Genomic DNA, 27,034 nt, shown 5'->3' with positions numbered 1-27,034 from the left:
CCACGTCTTTATTTTTTATGCCTAATGACAAATATATTATCAGAGACTTTTACCTGTATACTGACTTATCACGATATCTCTGGAAAAATAAGGCAAAAAAAAAACTTAATATTAATGAATTAATAAAAAAAATAATTGAAATATTTCTTTTGATAAGCATAAGAAAGCATTTTATGAAATTCTAGCCGCAAAATGGTTGAAGTGGCATTCTTTAAATTAAGTAAGAAAAGGACCAATATTTAGCCATTTCCGCACATGCAGTGATAGTCGTGCAACAAAGCGTTACGCATTGTTTGCCGCATACGCATTTATCAGCGGGCTGGCGGGCGGTGCATATTGATCCTTTTCTTACTTAGGATGGACTTCCGCAAGGTAACGCCTGATTCCATTAAATTCTTTAAATTAATTTGTTTATAAATACATATTTTTAGCCCTTGTAGGTATAAAATTTGGCAAGAATAAACATGATAAAAGTAACAAAATTTAAATATTTCTCTTTATTTTTGTCACCAAGCGAAGCGGGTAAAGGACAGCTAGTAAATATTTATTCACGACGACAGTTTTATTCGCATTATTATAAAGCTTGGGGCTCATACAGTAAAATATTTCCAATAACGATAGAAAAAATCAGTACAAATAAAAAACTGTGACGATTAATAGTTGTTAATCACATTCTCACCGATAGTAAGTTTAAGACTTTTTAACCTCTTCGTTGCACATAGGTTTCGAGAATCTGACGATATTTTTTTAAAAATTACATCATATTTTATTAAACGCATCAGCAATCTGCTGTTGGATTGAATCACTACTTGTATTAAGCAGGTTTATATCACTTGAAAAAAGTTCGACAGGAATGTAGATAATTCACCTGACATGTATATAATTGCACTAATTTACTCGTTCTTCGAAACATGCATATTCATTGTGAGCCCGTGTACACCTTTACTTCAAAAATTGCGAAGTACTTTTTGTTTTCTGCAGTGTGACTCGGTTCATACGCCTGCAAAAGCAATTCAACCGACGCCCCTTTCACTGCGAACTGTGCTTGTCACAGCGTCATAGAGCCAGCTCCCAATTACGATGGTATCTACGACATGTGACTCCGACGAAACTTCCGTCAAAAATTTTGTGGAGCTCGCCGTAGAAAGGAAATATATTTCCACGTCAAACAAGAATTGATCATAGTTTATGGGGACACGGTGTAATAAAAGTTTCATCAAAGCGAGCTTCTGGAATTTTTCGTTTATATTATTGGTATAAATATGCTTCGTATCTATCTAAATTATTAATCATAACTTAACAATGTTTTATTGTAAGAAATAAATCATTTCTCACTTACTATTACTTGTATTTAATGTTTATTTTTTTTTAAGAATATTATTAATAATTTTTGCTACTTGGTACTAATTCTAAAAATTATTAAGTATAAAAAAACAACCTTGTAGTTTTCTTATGTTTATGTTACCTAATTAACGAAAAAAAATGTTTCAGAAAAGAACTTAAGGGTACTTCTGCCAATGTATGAAAAAATGCGCATGACAAAGAATAATTTCTTAAATATTATTTGCATATCCTTGTTGCCTACAAGCTGTAGTGTCAGGAAGAGCTACCTAACATCTTACGAGAGCTCTTATATGTAAAATGTACGATATACCTATGTACGTAAATACTGTACATAAGAAGTCCACAGTAAACATTTAAACGCCCCCAGTACATTTCCAATAGAACTAGTAGAAACGACTGCATCATGCGTCTGCATAATGATCTTAACAAAGTAGTATATTCACATTGTGAGTGGACAACTTTCGCTGTGTTTACTGAACCGTGGTCTCCATTCCAGAACCCTAAGTCCCCAGCGGCCATCGGTACTTGCCATGTGGCCTGCCCACTGTCACTTACGTATATTACGTACGTTACGTATATTCAATTGTATTTCTACGTAAATAAATGAACCTTACATTAAAATTATTAAGTACAAAATAAGTATCCGTGGTAAATAATTATTATGCTTTTTAATTTTCTTCATCATAAATTCATCTTACGGCTCTCCGATAGACCGCAAAGAATTTTTAATCTACAATGTTTTCTATCGAGATATTTGTTGAGAGTGACAAGAATCAAGATTAAAATTGAACTACGACTAGCATATTAAAACAATAACAAATTCATTATTAAAATTATAGCACTTAAATATTATTATTATCAATTTTAAACTCTATTTTACGATTCAGGTTAAAAAATATGTTAATATATAATTTGTAATGAAAACACCGGTTGTAATTATCTAGTACAATTGCTAATTAGTAAGACTCAATCATTACTAAACGATCAGAGGAATTAAACAGGAGATTCTCGAACTGAACTAACTGATATATGACTAGAACACAACTAACGAGCAGAACTTTTATTCCTTCTGTCCTCTTAGGTATTAAGATTCTAGAATTAAGTCCAATTGTAAGCGCAGTATAGGATATCCAACCATATGGTGGACATATGAGTTTACGGATAACTTAAGATGTAGTCTCGATCCAAACAGACTTTGATAAATCTATATAAGAAGCTAAAATTCAACAGTAGAGGTTCCATGGCTGAAACCTTATATCTATACTAATACTTAACGATAATCTACGCTTAATTTTATTTACAAGTGATTAAAAAATATATAAAATACGATTAAGGTGTACTAGCGAGCAGGGCAATCCCAGCGGTATCAGACTGCGATATGCGATCACAGGTCACGGGTTTGATTCTCCGCAGACAATCTAATAGCCACTGCTCACTAACTAGTTTTCAGACTCTCCAGAGGATGGGCAACAGCGTCATCTGCGTACCATATATAATACCACTACGAACGCCAACCCATCTGCTGAAGGCGGCGTCTACAATATATTCCCACAGGAATATCTTTGAGAGACGTCCATTCCATGCATGGGCGTCTAAGTGGTAAAACGATGACGATTAGAAATAACTAGTCAAACACAACACTAATCAATAGCTGATTTATTTTAAAAGTTTAATTTTCTTAAGCAAATTGGTAAAGATTGTCATAAAGTATCATAATTGAATATTGAAGTATCTTAATTGAATGTTGCGAGTGGGTGTCCTATGCTGCGCTGCACAGAACATTGTCTCCAATTCAGAACCTTAAGGGTCGAGCGACCATATGTTCTACTCACACTGACACTTTAACTTGTAAATGCACTGGAGGTAGTCGGTGAATTTTGTTCAACTACGAATCTCCTCCGAGATATCCCGTGCACAGCTTTTTTAATGAAACTACTTTATAATGTATTCACAATTTTATAAAAGTACACCCAACTTATATCTGTTTTAAATAAGTATAAGAAATGAGAATACAAATAGTATAGCATAAAAATAAAGCTAAAAGCGAAAGAATGTGATAATTACCTAAACCTGTGATATTTGAGCAACGAGGTGAAGGAAGAGAGGCGATACATGGAAGGAATTAGTAAGTAGAGAAATGCTAGAGAATTACAGAATAAAAGAAGAGAAATAAATAAAAAAGTATGTGAAGAGAATTAATAAAAAAATGTAAATGCTCTGTCCTAAAATTAGAAAGGGAAATGCGAGAGATCCCCCATAACGAAAGCCATGAAAAAACATATGTATTGTGTTAGTAACTATATCAGTATCTTACAGATTAACTATTCTTATTTTTTTGTACATAATAAATTTGTATTCTTTAATTTATGTTATATAATCTTTTTAATTCGGTAACCAACGTTCCCGTGTTTATTCCTGGTGTTTATTTTATCCATTAATCCCCTTAAAATTAATTACGTTCTAAGCTTTCAGGTTCGCATTACACGAATTACTCTACCTTACCCAAGCTTTAGTCGACGTAAACCAAAACTTATTAAATTTATTTGTACCAATACTTTTTTTGATATTATGGAAGGTTAGTTATTTTATAACTATTTTTTGGTGAAAGTTAAGTTCAGTGTTACTAAACTGTGACTAGTATAATTACTATACAAAGACACTCTAGTAAGAACAATTTCCAATATAAAACTATGTATAAATAATAAATAGAGAAATATTATCGGTAGTATTTCACATATATACTTTACAACAATGATCCGCGTGATAGATTAAAATCCGTGCAGTTCCTCTACGACAAAAGGATGTCACAACACAGAGAATATGATATATGCATGTAGCAGGAATTTTATTGTCAATTTACTGTAAATTTTTCGTCACTATACGTAAGCTATATGTAACACGTGTATAATTGTATTAGATATACTTACAAACTTTAGAACTGTTATTCATAATTATCATTTCAACCGAAGGATGTTTATTGTTTACCGGTTGTAATCGACCTGTATCCAAATCTTTCTGATAAATTTAATAAGGTCATCTATTCAAGTTATAAGACTCCACTTTAGAACCTTAAGGCCTTAACGACTACCTGTTCTGGGCACTATGTGTCTCGCCCACTGTCTATTCATGTTACTCATCCGCTGGGCTATGTTATTTACTTCAGTTCGTCTACGGTCTCGACGCCATCGTCTTTTTTAGAATTTGAACATTATACTTTTTGTCAAATATTATTATAACAAATTTTAATGCAATGAATATCAATTAATCTCATAGAAAAATTCTATAACATACTTTCTCGAGTTCTTATAAAACTTTAATTACTTTTTATCTTAATCCGAGTTAAACTAAGACGAATAGTTTTAAAAAGGTAAGTGAAAAATTTACGATGGCGTTCAACTAAGTTATTCTAGACTTGCAGGCGGACGTGAAGTGCAATTTATTTCCATTAGCCATTAGCCGGCCTGTGCCTTAAAGTTTAATAATGTAATTGCATCATGAAGAGCGAACTGATGTTGAATTAATTAAATCTTTAATTGTCCTATGTCAAAAAACTTATTCCACGGCAATGTCATAAGAAACTTTAGTTAAGGAAACTTTACTTTTTGACAAGTGTGCAACTTGTTACCGAAACCGCTGTACCGCGTCTTAGAAAAGCGCGGCATGGTGGGGGCCAAAGAATAAAAACGTGAGCTGTGAGAGCTAGCGGCGCATTAATGAAACGAAGTCTCGCCATCCGCATACCTAAAGCAAAGTAATGCTTTTATGACAACAATATAGTACACCGCATAGTTTATTATTGCAGTCAAACAAAAGTGTGAAAATATTTTAATGTAAAGACAAGAACGACTGGACTAACGAAACATAAAATTTTATCTCAAGGTAAAGAACGTAAATTTGATGCAACGCATAAATTTGAATATTAATATTGCGGATAGCACTAAATCGTTGAGTATCAGATTATTATATTCAGTAGGAAGTATGGGTAGAGAAAAGTGGGATACACAACAAGACAACAAAAAAAATTGTTTTATTTTATACTTCGACCAAAAAGTTAATATATTTAGTTTTAAAATTCTCATGAATATGTAAATTTACATAAACAATAATAATAGAGTCAACAGATTTAATTTCAGATTCAGTGTATCCATAGAATGAGGTTATTATACAGTTTATTTAAGTACTAAAACTGCGATAGCATCTCGACTCACAACGTGATAAAAAAGGAGAGTCAGATCAGCCAGCAACCATTAGAAACAAATCTTTTGAATTCGATTAAGACTATACTATTATTAGAAATTTTCTAACAAGTCATTGTAGGTCTCATAAAGATTATAAAATTATATCGGATGCATTGAGATTTGTGAGACCACTGGTTAACAGAAGACTTAACAGAAGGCTTTAAAAAATGTTTTCTAAAAAAACTCACTATATACGAAAACCTAATAAATTAGATACACTAAATATCGCTCATAAAATAATGACTATTAAAATTATGTTAGTGTAATTAAATATAATGTTAATTTATTTTAACAAATCATTATCAATATTATATCAAACCTTTTGTTATTTAATAAAGATATTTTACTTACGGGCTATTAGTGATATCACATATGTTTTCATATATGTCTGGTGTAATAAATATAGTAAACAAAACTGATGGACTCAATGACAATCCAGAAAAATCTTCGAGTGTGAAATTATTGTTTGTAAAGCACGTCGCGTACTTACGACCAGGTTAACGTGAAGGTAGTCTTAAGACACATAAAATAAGAACAAGTATTCAAGCAATGCAGCTGTATAGAGGGCTATCTCAACAACCGTCTGGTTGCGAGCCTCAACTTCTGAAAAAAAAAATGTAACTAACACTATAACCCGAAAAATAATATTTTTCCTCCCAATTCTAAGTTTATTTAGGTCGTATTTTCGTCTGAATTTTGCTAGCCTGTTGTCGCTCAACTTACTAACATTTCATGCCTCCTTGAACTTCTAACTGCGATCTCCCAACTTTGAGAGACTCAAAGCAATTAAATACAAACTCAAATATACACTTCACTGAGTAACTTTTCATATATAATAAATGCGTACAAATATCCAAAATATTTTAGCCGTTATATTATAGTACTATGCTTTGATTTTTAATGGAGCATACAATAACTTTATCAATTATTATCGATCCCAGGATTTCTGTACGAGGTCGAATAAGGAATAAAGTAATGTGCGAACTATCGGAAAAAACTGACATAGCCCATTGGATTAACAGGCAATAAAGAGGGCAAAAATCTCGGACCGGCAAACACAACATGTACATTCACCAAACAATGTGGTGATACTGATATAAGCAGCTACCAACCGATCCTTTTCAAAATTTATGAAACAGGTCTATGTACGTAAATTCATCTATTCCTGATATCACATTACATAAACTACTTCATTATATATTATAACACTAAAAAATAGTTTCCGTTTTAATATTTTTTTTAATTTTATATTTTACGCAGTTTTACTGTTTTGTGTGTTCATAAATCCACAGATATTTATTTTCCACAACGAACAGTTGAGAAAATATTTGAAATACATGATGATGTAAGTAATATATGTTATCAGTGATGACTTACGTCACTGAAACGTGGTCTTTTATTACAGGTTTCACAAGGAAGCTCCTAGTCACTTAACAAGCCCTAGAGAGAGCTATGCACGGGATTTCTATACATAGTCGAAACGGGGCATCAGTAGAAAAACGAAAGTAATTGAACTAGTCTAACTAGCTCGCAGAATAAATGGCCGCTCTGACCCTAATGTTTAGAGTGGAGACCTGAGACTGTTAAGGCACCTAAAAGATTGATTATGATAATGATGTAAACTTTGATAAGTAGTAAAAATGTTTGAAAGTATTATGTATTTTAATTGATAATATTTTTATGAGCTTAAAATGTTTTTTAAAGTAATCTTTTAAAAGTTTGCTATTTATACATTATTTATCTTATGATAAAACGCGAGAGATTTCTATTCCAACATTTACCAAAGACCGCTCCGTATTAAAGGTATTAACCGATGTAATTTCCAATAACGTTACCGTCTGTTGGCGTATTGTTGCGTTCAATTCAGTCTCGGACGCGCCGCCATTTTAACTCGTTATTTCGGACGCTTTCCAATCCTCGCATCGAAAATTGAATTTTATCCTTTACAACAAAGCGTACGACGCGATGGCTTGTTTGTTTCTATTTACTGCAGGCATCTATTACATTTACGAACTAAAGCTAAACTTTAGAATTAGAATGCATCTATTTTAAATAAACTCTTTTTTTTAATACTGGGCTTTTCATTATAATATAATCAAATTGTTTTTGTACTCACAGACGTATATATATACACACATATATGTATAAACATATATATTAAGTTTACTGTAAAGTGAAGTAGTTAAAGTAATTAACAAGATATACACAGATTACCGCTGGATCCATAGAGTTCTAGAAGAGGAAGAGAGGATTGGAGATGGAACGTTAAGCGCAGCGTAGCACCTCCTCCCACAAGGTGGACAGATGACTTTGTTAAGGTCGTTACAAGATGCTGAATGAGGGCCGAGGGCCGCTTCCAACAAGTCCTGTTGGAAATCTGTGAGGGAGCACCATATCCAGCGGTCCACGTCATGTGGCAAAAATGATAATAATGATAGTGAATATGTATAAATAAACGAAGTTCATCAATTTTGTTTTTTTTTTAAATTTTTAACCGTAAAACTAGTGTTTAATATAACTATTTCAATATATTTTCATTCTAATATATTGTAGTTGACATTAGAAAACTACATAAAAGATACGTAAATTAACATTCACAAAAGAATGTTCAATTTTAATTTAAAACAAACTTACCAGCTAAGAATCCAGTCGAGTGAAAAATTACTCATTCTTATGAAAAGTTGTCTAGACTTTCAAAGAGATGAGAAGTACTCATTCATTCTCCTTAGCTTATAAAGGTTTTTTCAAGTGTTATTGTAAACCATCATATAAATTAGTTTTAGTTTTACGCATACAACTAAATGAATGCTTTTCCTGATTATGTAAAAAATGTATTATAACATATTTTCGATGTAATATTATGAAGCAACACTTATAATGCAGATCTAGATATTAAGCGTATTGTGTTTGTTAATGTTATATTTTATTACCAGTAATTAAGTATTTAGTTTTCTTGCAATTCGAAATGTCTTCGAAAAAGAATCATCCTCCAATTCACACTAAGTTACTACGGCCGCCGTCCTATCAGTGATAGTATAAGTGACATAGGGAACATAAAAAGGCTTACTAGGAGGTTTGGGCCGAAAAGTTTTCGATAGACGCGGTAGACGCGGAGTGGGTAGGCTTCACACTATAGGGATGTAGTTATGGTCACAGCAAGTCGCTCGATGCGGATAAGTCTTTGGAGAAGGCCTTGCAGTGGGCGTTTTTCGCTCGAAAAGAACAAGATACTAAGAAAAACAATAAAAAATGTATGCGTATTCAAAATAAAATTATCTTCAATTGTTTCATTTAAAACTTATTAAAAACAGTACAATTAGGTGTGGTGCATAAATACATAAAAAACCCACTCTTACAAAGAACACATACACACACACACTTACCCAGCTAACTTAACAGCTGTTTAACATGAAACATTACTTTTAGTTTAATAGGCAAACGTAATAAACTTACCACGGCACACCAGGCAACAAGGAGTGGCCACAAACCAGAGATTCTTGGAACTATTACCCCAGCTAGCACAAGCTGAGCCGCCTTCCTTGCACTCTTAATTAGTCTAAATATATTTTTTAACCCATTATATTTAAAAAAAAAAAATTATCTAAAAAAAATTCTTTTTCTTAAAAAAGAAAATTGTTTATAACTTTAAAATTTCTTGCACGTTATAGGTATAATGACAAAATGTCTCGGCGGGAAAGTTTAAATTGGCAGTAATGCTGCTTAAAGGAAACTTTGATAACATATTTTATACAAGTTAAGCAAAGTATGAAATAACAGAAAGGATAAGGACGGGCTTATGTGAAACAAACCTTTTACAAACGTTTCAAGCTTTCTCACGACTTCTCTACAACTTCCTCCCCGTCTGATTACATCCTTTCCCCAGGTGCGGCACTTTTCAATTAGGCCTAAGGTTAATTAAAGTGTTGGAGAAAATTGCGGTTCACCTAAATTATCTCCGAGCCTATGGTTTTAAAACATGTTATGTTTTTCACTATAAAGAAGTAATTGCTATTAATATTTTAAACAACGAAAACAACTACTTGAGAAACAGGCTGATTGAATAAAGAGGTGATTGTATAAGCTTATTTATCTGCAAAATGTTTTAAAGTTTTTACTATAACTTTCAATCAACCAATAATCTGAAGAATGACAATCATTTCTGGCAGTAGTATTCAGAGAAAGAAATAAACAATAATTAATTTTAATTAGCACTAGTAGGTCAGCGATAGAGGACTGAGACTTGCGCTCGATGTTCGCTGGTTCGATTCCAAAGATGCTATATACGATTGACACTGCTCACAAACAAGTTTCCAAAGGATGAGCAGCAGCTTCCTTTGCGAACCAAAATACCACACTGTGGTCGCCAACTCGCCTTCCAAGCGTGGCGATTAAAGTATGTATCATATATATATATATATATATATATATATATATATATACATATATATAAAAATATATATACGGTATATATATATACCGTGCGTACCGTGTACCGTACATTAATTGACAGCAAAAAGCTATTTTTTTTAAATTATTACTGTATTTATTACTATGTAGAATTAAAAAGAAAAACAATTTTTTAGTTCTTAATTTCATCATAAAAGATACCATGTTAACAGATATTACGTTTACGTCTAATATAACTTGCTCAATTTATTGACAATTGACTTTGTATTCATGTCCGGAGATACACATACAGAGAGAAAAAGTTTATTACGTTACTTTAGAAATGTGCTCATGCTTGAGTTTTTACGCTTATCATTTTAAATATATAATATCCTAACAAGTGATAGGCAAAAAATAAAATGTAGAAGTATAAATTACAACAAATAGTAAAATGTAAATAAAATCGAATAATAATTGAATCCAAATTGTGGTAATGTAACAAACTGTGGTCTAGGAAAAAATATGAGGGGAGGAAAATGATGCACGGGAGATGATTTGAATGAGAAAAAAGATAGAGATTATGAGGAGCAGAGGGAAATTTTAATGTAAGAGATTGTAAACGATGAAAATAGATAGTGAAATAAAAAAACATAATGTATAAAATATTTACCCGAATTATGACGACCTTGCCCCACATGGCAATGAGAAACGAAAGGTTGACGAAATTTGGTTTGAATAAACGTTACAGATTATTATCGGTAGTATTTTTTTTATAGTGTGTCGATCAATTATAATGACTACTTATGATGTCAACAGAAGAATGCCATAAAAGATAAATTTGTAAGAAACTAATCAAAAGGACCTCCTCTATAATCCGATAAAATAAAATTAACTATAGAATGTTCTACGTGTCCTGGTCTAAAGATAATCGGAATTTTTTGGGATTTCTTTCAAAATCGTTGCTGTTACTATTGTATTAAGTAATATAATAGTTAGAGCAATTAATTATCAAGCTATATAATCACTTGACGCTGTAATTCATTTTTGTATACTTATAGTTCGATATATTTTTTCAAACAGAATTTAATTCATCAATTAAATGTATGGTCGATTCTATTTACAAATCAATGATTTCAGAAATAATACAAAAACAATGAAAACACAGTAAGAAAACACAGTTTTGAAAATTCGAATTACTGCGTTTCAAAATTAATGATTGCCTTCTATCTGTCTCTGTAGACTTTGTATTGGTCGAAGTTATTGGTTTAACGTAAATCTAATTAATGTAATTTAAGAGTTGTCTTTTTATACAGGATGATTGAAAATAGGTGTCAAAGGTTTAAAGCGTTTTGCTGACAAACTATTTATACATGAACACCCTTAATGTTTTTACACCAATAATCTATTACTCTGTATAACTACGTAGAAAGTAATATTACCTAAATATGTACAAATATTTTCGTTCCAAAATTAAACAAATATTTAAACACAACATTAATGTTATTATAAGTTATAAAAGAACTTGTTATGCGTGAAAAATTTCAGCAAAAAATATTTCTGAGTAAACAAGTCAATAAATATTACCTTAAAAAAGACATGTTTATTATACTACACTGATATGTCTTGCGGTTTAAGGGTGTCTGAGCCCTCAAGCGAGTAATATTTTTGTAAACAAGGCCGGTACAGGAGGCGCCATAAAAAAGTGGAAGAAAACATGAATTTTTAAGTATGAAATTTTGTTGAAGAGTATGTTTTATGTATCTTTAATTGATATATTAATAAAAAATAAATTATATTTTATTAAATTTTCATTTTTAGTTCTTCACAATGTTATAGAACTTGATTATAAAAAAAATAGATGCATAGATCAAAATATTTTAAAATTATGTTTGCATTGTATGTTATGTTTCACACTATTACATATGCATAAAATATTTACAATATTTACTTATTAATAACGGACGTACACATTTTCGTTCCAACTTTTATTATGTAATGTAAAATAAGTGTTTCCCTTTAATATAATTTGGAATACCTTATGCGCTCACAAGTAAAACATACCATGGACATTTTTTACTAATTAATTTATCTGTACTCTGTGCAGCGTAACACAGAGTTGGACTGTGTTGGGCACTAATCGGTGTAACATTACTCCTGAGGATGACCCGTGGAGGGGTGAAACACGTGTATTGGTTCTTTTCTTACTAAGGATGGACTTCCGCAAAATAACGCCTGAATCCTTTAGATCTTTTAATAATAATATTTTCTTAATTTTATTTATCTTTTTCATTCTTCTCAGTTTTTTTTTGTTATTCATCTTTCTTCCTTCACAGTTTGTCATACTTTAAATATATATCCTTATTCGAGTCTCTTGTTGGAGACCGTCTAGGTAGGTATAACCAAGACGATAATTTTGCGTAATATACACTTTGGTTTCAACGACGCTAAATGTAATGCCAGCGAAAAGTTTGGACTTGGATATAGAAACACGAGTGTGCATAACTAAACCAAATACAACGTAAATAATTTGTAAATATTAAAAATCAAGCCGCAAACTATACGTAGTCAGACAAGTACATCATATAAAACTTAAAAACAAATTATTTGCTTAACGATACTATCAAAAAGTTATGTGTATTCGTAAATAGATATACGTTTCTTGTAATGAAAAACACACATTCACTATTTGTGTACACTCCTACGAGCGAACCAGATCTAAACTCCGCATAAATTCCCAACAGTCAATTGAAACAAATCTCCCAGTGACGACAAACTCTCAACCTTTCCTTCAACATACGCGAAAGCTTTCTCCACCTATCCACTATACAAACAAGGACACCCACAAAAAACGTTTCCATGCAAATATGGGCAAATAAACCGTGTGAGACACAATGATGTAAATGACTAGAAGTATCAAAAATTTATACTATTAACACGTTCGCGCGCTGTAATGCATGACAAATTTTGGCATTTTGACACACGTTTTTTCCATACTAAGTCCATAGGCGTACTTGCGTAGGTCTGCTTACCAATACCATACCAAATGACAGAACGTCTTCAGGCGTCGCACGTCCTAGGGCGTTCTGGCAGATTTCTTTCTATCATAATAGGAAACAATACCGTCCGTCGACGTACGGTGGATTACTAGATTTCAAACTTGAACGACTGTCGACGTAGTGTCGCGTTAGTTTTTTATCTTCTATCGCCCACCGACGTACCGCGCGCGAACGTGTTAATAACGTCAAAAAATTCATACACACACACACACATATATATATATATATATATATATATATATATATATATATATATATATATATATATATATATATATATATATACGTCTGTGAGTACAAAAACAATTTGATTATATTATAATGAAAAGCCCAGAATTAAAAAAAAATAGAGTTTATTTAAAATTTAAAATAGATGCATTCTAATTCGGTTGGAACATAGGACACTTAATTGATCACTGGCGGAATTCATAAGGGTAACTAAAAGGTTACTCTGTAGTTATAAATCAATTATATAAATTGCCTACACATATTTCTTTAATGTTAATTCCTCCAATGAAATCGTAAATATACTCGAATTGGATATATTACCTGTAAGGTTAATTTTATGAAATGTGAACAAAAATTTTTATTTAAAAAATTTCGCATGAAGTCTTGGTGTGACGTATATGCCATGTTCCTTGCCTTTTGCTGGTTGGAATAATGATACTATATCTCAAGTAGATGATTCTACTTTTCAAATGTTTAAATTAATATATTTAGGCATTTATGTAGATACAAAAAACTTAAACTGTAGTATTTGATTCTATATCTGATCATAATATATAAGACTTAATGTTATTATGCGGAGACCACGGCCTGACAAGTGCAGTGTAAGGCCCTCCCACAAGATGGACATATGAACTTGTTAAATTCGACATTGGAAACATATAGGGGAGGCTTATATCCAGCATATATGACGTTATTGATATTTCACTGAATTTGTAGTAAAATAAAATTATTTAAAAATATTTAACAATGACTAGAGTTTGTGGACCATATATAGATATAGTAAAGTTTACGGGAAATCGTTGAATGCGGGCCGCGCACGACCTGACATCGTGGTGATCTTTGAAGGTAGCCTAAGGATTGCAGCGGGCGTATATTAATTGATATGATGATAATGGTTTATGAAGCTTTTTAATACTTTTTTCTTTCTCTCTTTAGGAAAATGCGCCACATCCAGTACATGCATATCAACGTAACGCCGTCGTCTCCCACGAGATCGCATTTTCGGTAGCGTTTTATACGCGACGCATGCCTGATTCCTGCTATACATATTTATGATACCTACTGATTCTTTGCCGTGGAAACGGCAAGGAATTTTTACGGTTTCTTAGAGAGGTGATCGTGTGTAGATGCAGCAACCCATGCATTGTTCAAAGAATATGCGGCGTACTGAAGTATTCATTCCAAGCACATCACGATTTATTTTATTGTTGACATTAGTTTTTCTTTTACGGTACAAATTTTCTTTATAAAAGTTTAACTTGATAGATAACTAGATCAAATGCTGATAAAAACAGAAAATATACATTCTGGTGTTCTTTGAAATTTCTAAACGTTTCTTTGATTTGAAATATCTGTCAGTTCGGGAGCATATGTCTATTTCTGCATAAATTATTCTTCACCTTTAAAAACCAGATGGGTTGCGGTATGTCCTTGTTTTATTAGTTTACGTAGAGGAAATACTTTTGTTATTGCGAGTTTAAGTAAAGGTTATGTTGAACTTCTATGACCGTCTAAAACTATCTTGGCGTTCCTCCTTCATAGCTATAGGCTCCAAACACATTTTCACACATCTGCAGCTCCGCCGGTGATGATCTCACTTGAAAGATGGTCTTCGGCTCCATCGTCAATCCTCTGTCAACACATCCGTAGTGCGACATCGCTTAGTCTCGGAGAGTACGAAGAGCGACACATCGTTGTACCAATACACCTCTTACTTGCGTCTATACTTCAACCTACACTACCTCTGTTTCGCAACTTCCTTCTTTTCGCCTCTAAAGTAAGATTACTGAACCTATTCAAAGTAGCCGCCTACAGTTTAAACACTCTAACACTTCATACAGACATATACCTCGTGCAGGCCATGTAAGTTTCTTTAAACTTCACTAGAACTGACTAGGCCACGGCTACTTAGACCACCACCGTAACAAGGTTGGAACTCGTGTCTGCCTATTGTAGGTTCTCTGAATCGTTTTCATATTAATAGTTTATAGCATCGTACGATATTATATATTTACGTTATAGAATCTTTCCCTTCGTTTAAAAAAAATACCAACATACTAAACATTCATTACCTCTCGGTATCCATAAATATTTACGAGAAGCTTAATGATCCCAAATGCAATCAGGACAAAGAAAGGATTCGTTTTCTTTATTTACGAAAACTTTCTTACCGGTATCTTTAATGACTGTCTCAGCGAAGCGGTAACACTCCATTTAACAATAGCTTAACTGTTTTATTTACATTTAACGATGGAATAAGACTTGAAGCAAAAAATGTTTATAAAGATTTTGAGAATCATTTTGATTTAAATTGAGGTTTTAAACAAATATTTATACATGTAAATTTTAAAGTGCAATTTTAAATTTGTATATATTTATGGAATTATACTTGTGTATTAACTTGTTAAGATAACCTTAAAACCTTAGGAATTAGAGACTTAAAATTTGGTAGGCATATTCCTTTTGCCTAGAATCCAATCCAATTTCTCAATACAAATTGATCACTCTGAAATATGTATGATATTTTTTCTATTGAAATCCGACAGGCCGATAACTTCTTGCAGTACAGAGGCCGCAGAGACAGATAATTCAGAGTATTTAATATTAATATGTACTAATAGGAATTTTGAAAACGCTTTGTTTTTTAACTTTATTTATTATATGTGAAATCGTTTATTTTTAGTTAGTGGATCCGCTACATTATTTGATAGCAATTGAGAAAATGTACATAATAGAAAATAGAGGAAATTGACGCGCATAACCAATGAGCATGTATACGTTATAAATGCAATTATTTGTTACAGACTTGAAAGCATTTTTCCGTATGTGAGTTCTTCGGCCTAATATACTGTTATCTCTGTTCATTCCTATGCGCACAAATAATGTATGAGACTTACAAATAGGCACTACCGTTAACACCACTTTTATTAATTACGATTTAACATATAACTGTAGCACATATACACGGTATATATATATATTTTAATTATTTATTGATACTTATTTTGAATATTCTATTTACAACGTTTTCCGAAGCGTGTCAGAAAGGCAATTCTCTACTACTGGCTATATGCGATTGGTGTTTTTTTTATTTTCAACATCTTTCTTTATTCTCTTAATTAGTCGCCATCTTGATGAATTTCCTTATTGTTGCTATATATTTTTTTGAAGTACCTATATATAATTTAAAGTATACATAAGTATATATGCATGTGACTGTTTACTTTTAAAACACTTGTGTAATGTACACGCGCAATGTCTATGCGTGATTCGGCTATGCATATTTATGATCCGTCCTTGTTTCGTAAAGTAGAAACGGAAAGAATTTTACGACTTCTTAGAGAGATGACCTCAGAGTTACGAGCCCCTATGTTTTGTTTATGTTTTCAGCCTTTAGGCATACCGTCGTTAGATGAGGAACTTCAATATTTATGAAATTGTTTCACTCGAATAGACTTTTTAATGCAAACACTTCAGATGGAAGAATTATACTTCTCATTCTTTTGCTCCGCCTATTTTTGGTGAAGTTTTATTCGTTAATTTTAAATTAAAATTTAAAAAATATTTAAAAAAGTTAAGTTTACTTTAAATAAATGTTTGCGTAGACATATTTTCTTTTCGAAGAAGAGAGGGTTCTCTATCCGGTCATAAAAAATTGTTTAGTGAAGTATATCGCTTCGCTATTTCACATAGAATGTTTTTTTAATAATAAAATTACATGGCTATATATGCACCAGGGAAATAATGTCATAAAGAGATACGACAGTCACGCAGGGTGTCAAATGATTTGCCGTTGCAGCAATGTTTGTCAATCTTGGATTAAGATCTGCTTTTTTTGGATCTTCTTTTTTTTGGGATAATTCATTTGTCAAACTTTTCTACGTATGTATAGACAGACAAAATAAGAAAATATGCTACATGATAATTTATTATTATATAACATAAGAATATCATAAATATTGCCGTCTAATATACTTCCATAGTCATTATATACTCTCTAATCAATGAATGCATTAATACTTTTATACTTTTTGTTATTTTAATAAGATCGTAGGTACTCAATGTTTTGTTTATAATAATTATCTTGTTTCGTTTATAATTTCCACGCTTTGAATAATAATCGAAACGTGGTATCTCTATTTTAATCTTAATTCCTTTTATATTTATTGCCAGTCGTATTATAAATAAGTGAAGTAGTAGTCATAAGTTAGTTAAAACTCATCTGTCAATTCTTAAGTATAACTTAAACTCTGTAATCTATTCTTAAATAAATACATTCGTTTTTGAAAAGTCAACTGTGTCATTTACTTCGTAGCGGCTCTCGTCGCATAACAAACGCTTACGAATTATCAAAACAACATCTGCGGATCTTCTATTAATATGAATAACTAATTAAACGTCACACGTGCTACCATCACGCAACTTTCCAGACTACGCCAAATTGGATCAACACATGCGCTAAACTGTGCATTGAACACGACACGCTTTGTGTAATGTTATATTCATTTGTTTATAATATGCTTCCTTTTTCTCATAACTCTTGTGAAATTAAATAAAATTATTATTAAAGTAGCAATTTGATAATAACGTGACACCGGTATAAAACGTTATTTCTTGACTCGTAAAAAAGCTTTTCTGTCCGAACGACATTGCATTTTTGCATTATTTCGAAAGATAAGCATATTAAAGTATCTTTATATATACAGACATTTGATTTGGAACATCGAGCTGAAGATCGCTACAAATTTGTAAAAACGATTGTTTATGAAACAATAATATTAAAAATGAATGATATTTTCGATGTACCAAATTAAATGGCGGGTAATATACTGTGCTATGTACCGGTATGTAATATCAATAAATTATGAATCATTTATGTAGCTTCTTTATCATTCGTCACCATGATAGCCGTGGGAAGTCCCCTACTGGACATAGACTTCTACCGTAGATTTCCATTACTTTGGCCGCCTTCTTGGTTTTTTTTTTTATTAATGAAATGGAATAGGCGTTTTCTTCCATCTCGGCTGATGAAAAGTGTAGACGAAGACGAAGGTGGTACACGCCCATCCAAAAAAAAAATGTTCACTCTACTCTTGAAAGCATCAGTGTTCAACTTATCAAGAAAAATAGATCCAGACAAGGTTTTTCCAAATCTTGGCGACTCTCATCAAAAACGAGCTGTCAAATCGTTTAGTTCGTCATTGGGTTATGTCAACAATGAATGGATGAAAGTTTTTCCTGCGCCTGGTAGTCCGATAAAGGAATGGAGATGGTTCAATCAGTACGAAAAGAGCCTTCGAGTACTCTCCAAAGTGCATCCTATAAAAAACCGATAAGCTGTTGATGGGATATATTTGTAGCACCACAACCTTAAGGCCCCGGAATCCGTTTTACATCAGCTTATACCAGCCCATAATATTTAAAATATTACAAGGACTTGCTCAACCCATTTATTATATGTACGTTCACATATAACTGTAAAATTGAAAATCTTTATTAAATTTTATTTAAATCGAAGTTAGCCGACTCATTGCACTGGTCACCGATGTAATTTGAAGAATTGCTCATCTCAGGTAGAAGTGGGCAGAGCTTATCACTGCAACAGACGCTCGTTGAGGCCTAAAGATTTTCGAGTACGACTACCATGAGCTGGTAGACTTAGCGTGGGTAGGATTCCTACTAGGTCGACCGACAACTCAGTCAAAGTTTCTGGAAGTCACTGAGTATAGGCTGCCCAAGACCGGTCATCACAGCGATCAATGAGAGAGGTCTATGATTTTGCAGTGGGCACTTATCAGCTCACATGATTGTGACGAAGAACGCTGATAACTAAAATATCCCGGGAACATGTTAAAATAAAAAAGCTCTTTAAAAATTTTTTTTTATCTATTTTTTATTTCTGTATAAAATATTCAAATCAAAATTCACCCACAGTTTCGTTTACAATGGCTGGATTTATTGTTTCAAATTATGACATTTATTGAAGTAACGTAACTTGCTTAATTATAATGTTACGGTTCTTTGAAGTTGCCGTACACTGAAATCCTATTTAATGAACGTCACGAATAATTATTTCCAAAAATTCTACCTCTTAAAATATCGTCGTTCCGGAAATTTTAGGTTTAATCTCATGCAGTATCGAAATTAGTGGAACGAAAATTAAAAAATTACTCTTTAATATTAATAAATTTACTTAATAAAGTTCATGTTATAGAGATGTTAAAGATTTACTTTTCAATAGTCGTTTTTAGCTTAGTATATATTTATATATATATATATATACATATATATATATATATATATATATATATACATACGTGAAAAAGTTTTAAAAGAGTGAATGTAGACCCGTCACAAGTTTCAATAATTTCAGAAATGATAATTTAAATAATGATAATTTTGTAAGAAAAATTGTTTTCGAAATTCGGATTACTACACAATAAAATGAATTATTTTTTATCTTATTTTTAGTTTACTTTTTTCTCTTCTGAATTTATTCTTTGAAAAAGTTACTGTTCTGTCGCATTCTAATGTAAAAAATAAATGTATGTAACATACTACAGATTGATCACATTATGTAAAAACTGGGTGAGTAGAAATAGTTGTAAAAGCTTGAAAGCTTTTTGCTGACATATGAGCTAAACATTTACCCATCTAGAGCATTTGCATCTTCAGCCAATCACCCTGTATAAGCTACACATATGCATAACTTCTTCAAACATGATCACAGGGGATATATAGCTCTTCCTACAGTACTTCATACTGTTTTTCCTGTGAATTCATGAGGAACCTCAACTGATCCGTTCATCGCAAAGCTAGGCTCTAAATCTTGAGTCTTTGGCTTAGCTAGTACATCTAAGGCGAAGTGTTTCTTTCGCATATTGTGACCAATATATTCTGAAATTATATAATAAACAATTATCGATAGACCTTGCTTTATAAATTTAAATCTACTACATAATGGTTACATGCATAGCATATGAAAGATATTATATATCAGTTTAAGTATCATTTAGAGTTAAAAAGTACTCTCGCTAACAGTAACTGAAAAATAACAGTTCTATTAAAATCGGCACAGTCGTAAGAGCGAAAAATGCTTACACTTCTGCAAATTAAGAGGCTTTATAACCACAATTTTTAAAAAAATGTGTTATGTAGTTATAGTTATAGCAGTTTTTTATTATATTAGATGTTGATTCAAATACTAAATTAAATAAATTACTAGTATATTTTTTACGAAAAATTACAGCCACCAAAAAAAATATACATTGAAGTACGTTTTTGAGATCAAATTTACTTCATGAGATAAAGTTAAGTTTCTACCTCCTCCAAATTTAATTGCATGAATTTTAGTGCTGTGTTCAAAGAATCTCATTTCCTAAGTGAACGTTGAAGCAATCATAGTGATAGTAGTGAACCAGGCAACGTTAGTACCTCTCATGTATTTTCTCCGCAAGATTACATCCAATCAACTGAATTATTTGAAACTGCAGCCGACGCTCATACTGGCAGCGATATATATTAAACTACATGCTGTGTAATAGCGAATTCTAAATTATATTACATTTAACATTGAGAATATTGTATAAATAAAACAGTTACTGAACTTGGTGTATATTGTTTTATTGATGATTGTATCCTGGAAATGAAACCCGTGACTTACGCAGCAAGTCTGAAGTCCTTACCACTGGGTTACCACTGACCAATATTATTAAATGATAGAGAATTGCTATTGCCTGAGAACATGCTCCTAGAGGATGGGCTGTAACGTTCTCTACATGGCGTAATGCCATATTGCGATCCTCCCATAGATGTGTTGGAGGGGAAAACTAAGCCTTGCATTGGACGTCTAAGTACGACGGACGTCTAAATATCATGAATATATTAAATTATTAAACTAATATTAAAAACCGTTACATTTCATTGCATGACGTCAATACCTAAGTACGAATTCTAAATTAAATGAAAATTAACGTAAAATAATGTATTAATTAAATAAAAACTGCCTAAAAAAGAAATAAGTATATATACAGTACAGTACTTAAGCAACATATAGTTATAGATTTCAATTATTTAACTAATATTTAAATTTCTTAAAATTGAATAATAAAATATAACAACTACGTAGTAATTGATTTCACTTAATAATCTAAAATTAAATTATATAATTGAATACTTATAGATTCATAAAATCACTGAACATTTATTTTGTTAAAATATTTAGAGATAGTAAATTATTCATCAACTATCATTTAAACCGTACATCTATAGTTAGACATGGGACTCTTCCGTAGATTTCCAATAACACCGATCGGAAGCGACCTGCATCCAGCGTTTTTCCACGACTTTAACAAAGGCTGTCCTCCTTGTTGGTGGACGTACTTTGCTACGCCTGCCTCCGCGATCTCCACTTCAGATTCTCAACACCAAAGCCGCTATCTGTTCTAAGCGGTATGACATAGACATTGACTTTTCAAGCCTCTGGGCGATGACATAACAATTAAAAAATAATTGAATATTATATATCATAAACTAGTGTAGTACGTATACACATTAATATGTACCACTATATATATATATATATATATATATATATATATATATATATATATATATATATATATATTTAAATATATATATATATATACATATATATATATTTAAATAAAATTGTTAATTTCTATAATAATTTATAGTAATTAACAAAGATAATGCTTTGTAATAATCAGGTTTAATTTTCAAGCAACTAATTCAAGCTAAAAAAAAAAGGAACTAATATATAGCTACATGCGCCATGCAGCAGTAGTCGTGCAATGAAGTGCACCACTCGCCAGCCCGCTGATAAATGTGCATGCGGCAAACTATGCGAACGCAACTACCACCGTCAATTCACTCAACATGTGTTTCACCCCTCCACGGGGCATCCTCAGGTGTACTGTTACACTGACAGTGCCAAACACCGAGTCTCGCTGTGCACTTCATTGCACTGCTGCATAGCGGAAGTAGCTATATATTAGTCCCTTTCTTACTTAAGATGGACTTCCACAAGGTAACGTCTGAATCTATTAGATATTTAATTCAAGCTACTTCAAACTTCTACAAACATAAAACCTTTTTTTCGAAATCCGTATTTATTTCAATTACCTCAAATTATTATAAATGGACATCGCAATAAATTTTGGTTACAAACCTACTAGAAAAACATATAAGGTTGTGCGCGAAAAAAGCTTTATCCTGTTCACCGTATACTCCAGCTAGAGTGCATGCAATTTGTTTACTACTTACACAACGTATGGTCCTTGATATAACATACGAAAAAAATAATGCGAATAAAATACGAACATGAAAATAAATCCGGTCAAGAGAAAATCAATAATAAAGTGTGAGTTAATAAGATTATGGCACTTATTATACGCATCAAAGCGTTTTGATACGTTCGAGGATCACTTCTGTTGGAATAATATCACTGTATTTCAGACAAAGAAACCATTTATTGTTCATAGTAAAGTTAGTAATGATTTGTTTGGATCTTTTTCTGTACGTATCAAATAGTACATTTATAATAATATTTTTGAAACGTTGTTCACTTTTAGATACAAAACTATCAAGTTTCGAACTTACAAATTATCAAGCAGTCTATCTTTTTGAAGAAGACCTCCTAGTTCAAAAGCGAACAAAATAACTGCGTGTGATTTGACAAAAATTTTTACATTTGTTAATGTAAAAATTTTTGTCAAATCAAATCAAAATCCATTCACTATTTTTTTTTCAACTGAAACTAGAGAAATGAATGCTAAAATGTCTAGCTTCACCGTCCCGAATAAATATATTATCTGAGGGACCAAGAATGGGAAATTATTGCAAAAACCCTTCGATATAATATTAATACACCATTTGATAATGTTTTATCTACGACAAATAAAACTAGGTACTTTAGTTTGAATGTACGTTATTCGTTTGGTCAAATGAAACTTTTGCTCACACTAGTTTTTAATTAAATAGTGTGTTCTAATACAAAAGTAAAAGTCCGCCTATAAAACCGATGTCTTAGCTGCTTCCAAAATTAAATACGTTTATTATTTTCAATACTACATCCCACTTCTAATAACTTATATTTTACCCTCCACCCATGCTTATAAAGATAATGAAAATACTATACAAGTAAATCTATTATATAAAATCAAAATACATTTCGTAAATTTTTGGACAGATAGATAAATTGCATCACAACTGTTTGCCCCACTATTGTACTTTTGAAACCCTGTGAAATTATATAAATCATATACATTATAAATCATAAGTTAAGAATAAAATACATCGATATATCTTTAAATAACCGTAATAAAAGGATTTACTTCTTTTTCATTCTTTTAAAGATTACATTTGATCTTACTATTTAAATGAAGAATATGAAAAAGATCAACGATATTAACCCTTCTTTTGCACGAATAAGCACAATGCTCTTCTAGTATATGTGAAACTTCAACGATCCGAAATTAAAATAAAATATTTTAAGAAACTACACCATAAGGGAATGATTTACTATGTGAGGAGTTCATACTAATTTCAGATATATTTGAAATCATTTTCATTTTCATGATCATCATTTTCATTATAGAACGTTTACCGTTGGCTCCATAGATACCCTATTGGAACACGTATATCTAGATAATTAGAATATTATACCAGTAAATATAACAGAAAATCGTAATGCATTTTATGAAATTTTAATCTTAAGAAATAAATTTAGCAACTGCCTCATAATAGACAGTTATTACATCTACTCATATTCTTTAGCCATAAATTATATCAGTTTTAGAAGTAACATCAAATAGACGATATTAAACCGTTCATATTTTCAAATTTAATTTTCTACACAGGGCTGATATAGCTTAATAAACATCTTTGTACCAAAATAATGTCTCAATTATGAATTTTAGAGTCTACTAATCGAATCCAGTAACCGTCACAGCGCTTCAGGAAAATGTCATTCGCGAGGAAAATATCCCAGGATCACGTCAAACACTAAAAATACGCACAAATCTACACTATTCTCTCTTTTAATTTATAATAAAATAAATGTTTAACCTGAGTTATTTTTTGGTTAATTTGAAATCCGAATTCTGCCGCCGAGCAACCTATATAATAAGCTGTTACATTAATGTAAAATAAATAATTTTTGCTTTTATTCACCTACATCTGGTATATAAGCGATTCAAAATTTTTAACACTATAACTTGGTACTATAAAATGAATCCAGCAGTATAAGAGTGTTAAAAAAAATTTTAGGAACATCATAAAGAATAAAATAAGCAGTCACGTCACAAGTTCAAATAACGATTTAAAATTCCAACTACCTTTTCATACATACATTTATATTCAAGAAGAAAGTGTGCAAATATATAAGAAGGTTGTGAATGTCTAACGAGGTATTGACAATCGTCATGGGTGGAGCCGCGTCTCGATCATCAATTTCATTCACTTACAAGCCAGTGACATTATGATTCTTCTATTTTTAAAAATGTTACTGTTACAATTTCATTTATTTAATACACAGATAAATTTTGCGAGCAACGTATATATTACGAAATTTGATATTAGTTTAAAGGGATAAAAATGCTATTCCATCCAGATAATACACGAGTGCATGTATAGTGCACGTGTTTGTCACTATGGTGAAAACCTATAAACTGGACTACGAAATGCTTCCCCGTTCGAGACTTATTTCCTTTTCAAAATCTGAAGAAAAAAGCGAATAAATTCACAATTTTGAGGACCCTCACCAAACCTATAATTTGAAAGGAAAACAAATGTAAAAACCTGGACTGAATGCATTCATTTAAACGGAGATATTTTTGAAAAAAAAAAACAAGTATTTGCCGAATTTTTTTTAATTTGTCATGGTTCATACAGCCGTTGTATAACATAAAACAAAGTAACATTATCTGCAATTGACAATAATAAGTATATAAAAATAATAAAAATAAAATACCCAACGTACAATGGAAAACGTAAATCAATAATAGCAGTTAAATATTTGCTCTGCTTGTATTGATATTCCCTTGGAATGAATTACTTTTACAAATCGGGAAATCAAATTGCGACAGCACAATTTCGCACAACTATACGTTCGAGACTTCAAATTATTTATATAAATCATAAATTAAATATAAAACTCGTCGATTTACCTTTGTGAAATCGTAATATATAGCTTTCCCTTTATTACATTTTGGTAAATTTTACACTTGGTCTTACGTTTTAAATAAAGAATATAAAAAAGTGTAATGACTAACCTTTTTTGGCTAAAGACACTGCTCTGCTGTGTTTTATGCAAAAAAATAAGTATAACTCGACCCGCAGATAAAGGGACTTGTTTAAGACACTAAACATTCTCAAAATAAATTAATTTAAGATGATTTCACCTCGTGGTTCATTATTTCAGATATAAAATGTCTACTGTTTGAGTAGGTTCCCAATGGGACCGGTTGGAAGAAGCCAACATCAAGCGTTGGTTGATAATTCAAAAAAAATGTTTACAGTTTTCACTTAATCACAAACAATCAGTTATATATTGCTTCGAGTAAGATAAAGCTTAAAGAACGAAAAGGTACGATTTGGAACATTCAGCACAATTGCCAATACCGTACAACGCGGCATCTCGATATTCTACACAAAGAGAATTCCTTTTGAGTAAAAAAATTGGATTTGTTAAACTCGAACGTGTTGCCTTGACAAGATGAAAAATAAAATATGACTAGGACATATCGCCTCTTGATAACAAAAATAATAAAACATTAATGTGATATTGAACATTGTTATAAAATTTTATTTTAAATAAAGGTCCACTTTTTTATTGTTTATTTTGTAAAACGTATTCGTAATACAATTATTATTAATATTAATTTATATGCTTTTAATAATACATTGATAATTAATCTTTATAAATATAGCAAGACTTCTCTTCGTGTCATATTTATATTGAAATACAATTCTCGTCATAACGTCGACAAACGTTTTTATTAACTCTGTAATCTATTTAATACAATCTATGGCTAATATAAAATCATAGTACAATCCATAGATGTAAAACCTTGAAAGGGGTAAATGTATAAATCATTTGTAAACATAAAGTCATTAGTGTTATCAACAAGTTGCTTTATTTTCTCAAATGGAATACGACACACTTAAAACTTCTGGCAATACAAAGTCTGCAGGGACCGATGGTAAACATTAATTAATTTGAATATTTCGTTATCTTTACGCTAATAATTAATTCATAAACTGTTTATTTTTGGATAGGATATACTAAACTTTAATTGAAAGCCAATGAGCTACATATTAACTCCTTTGAAGTTTTTACACCTATAACCAATCAAATGTATGTATAAGATTCCACCTATGTGCTTTATCTACATATATCTCTGGAACGATGAAACTTAGAGACATTGAATTCGGCAGAAATAAATATTGAATTTATTTTATCGAATAGATGTCAGATAAGAATGGATTTTACGAAATTGCAAGGAAGGTTAAGGCGTTAATTTTAAACATTAGATATTTTATAAGATAAACAAGATCAGAATATTTTTTTAACATTAAAAATGACTAAGAAAGTAGTATTTTATGAAATTGGCGCCTTACGAAAAGGACGCCTAGTTATTCACATAACCAATATTTAATTTTAGAAATACCGAAAATTTTTAATCAACTGTTAGACATTTTAGTTTGTTATTCTCGTTGTAAAGGTATATATAAAATATTTTAAATCCATTTCGTTTTCTC

This window comes from Battus philenor, unplaced genomic scaffold, assembly GCF_028537555.1.
Source record: "Battus philenor isolate CCGP_79_NKW_IND1 unplaced genomic scaffold, ilBatPhil1.0.hap1 SCAF_8, whole genome shotgun sequence".
Taxonomy (NCBI): Eukaryota; Metazoa; Arthropoda; class Insecta; order Lepidoptera; family Papilionidae; genus Battus; species Battus philenor.
The sequence above is the reverse complement of the archived record's forward strand: the minus strand, read 5'-3'. Positions refer to the sequence as shown.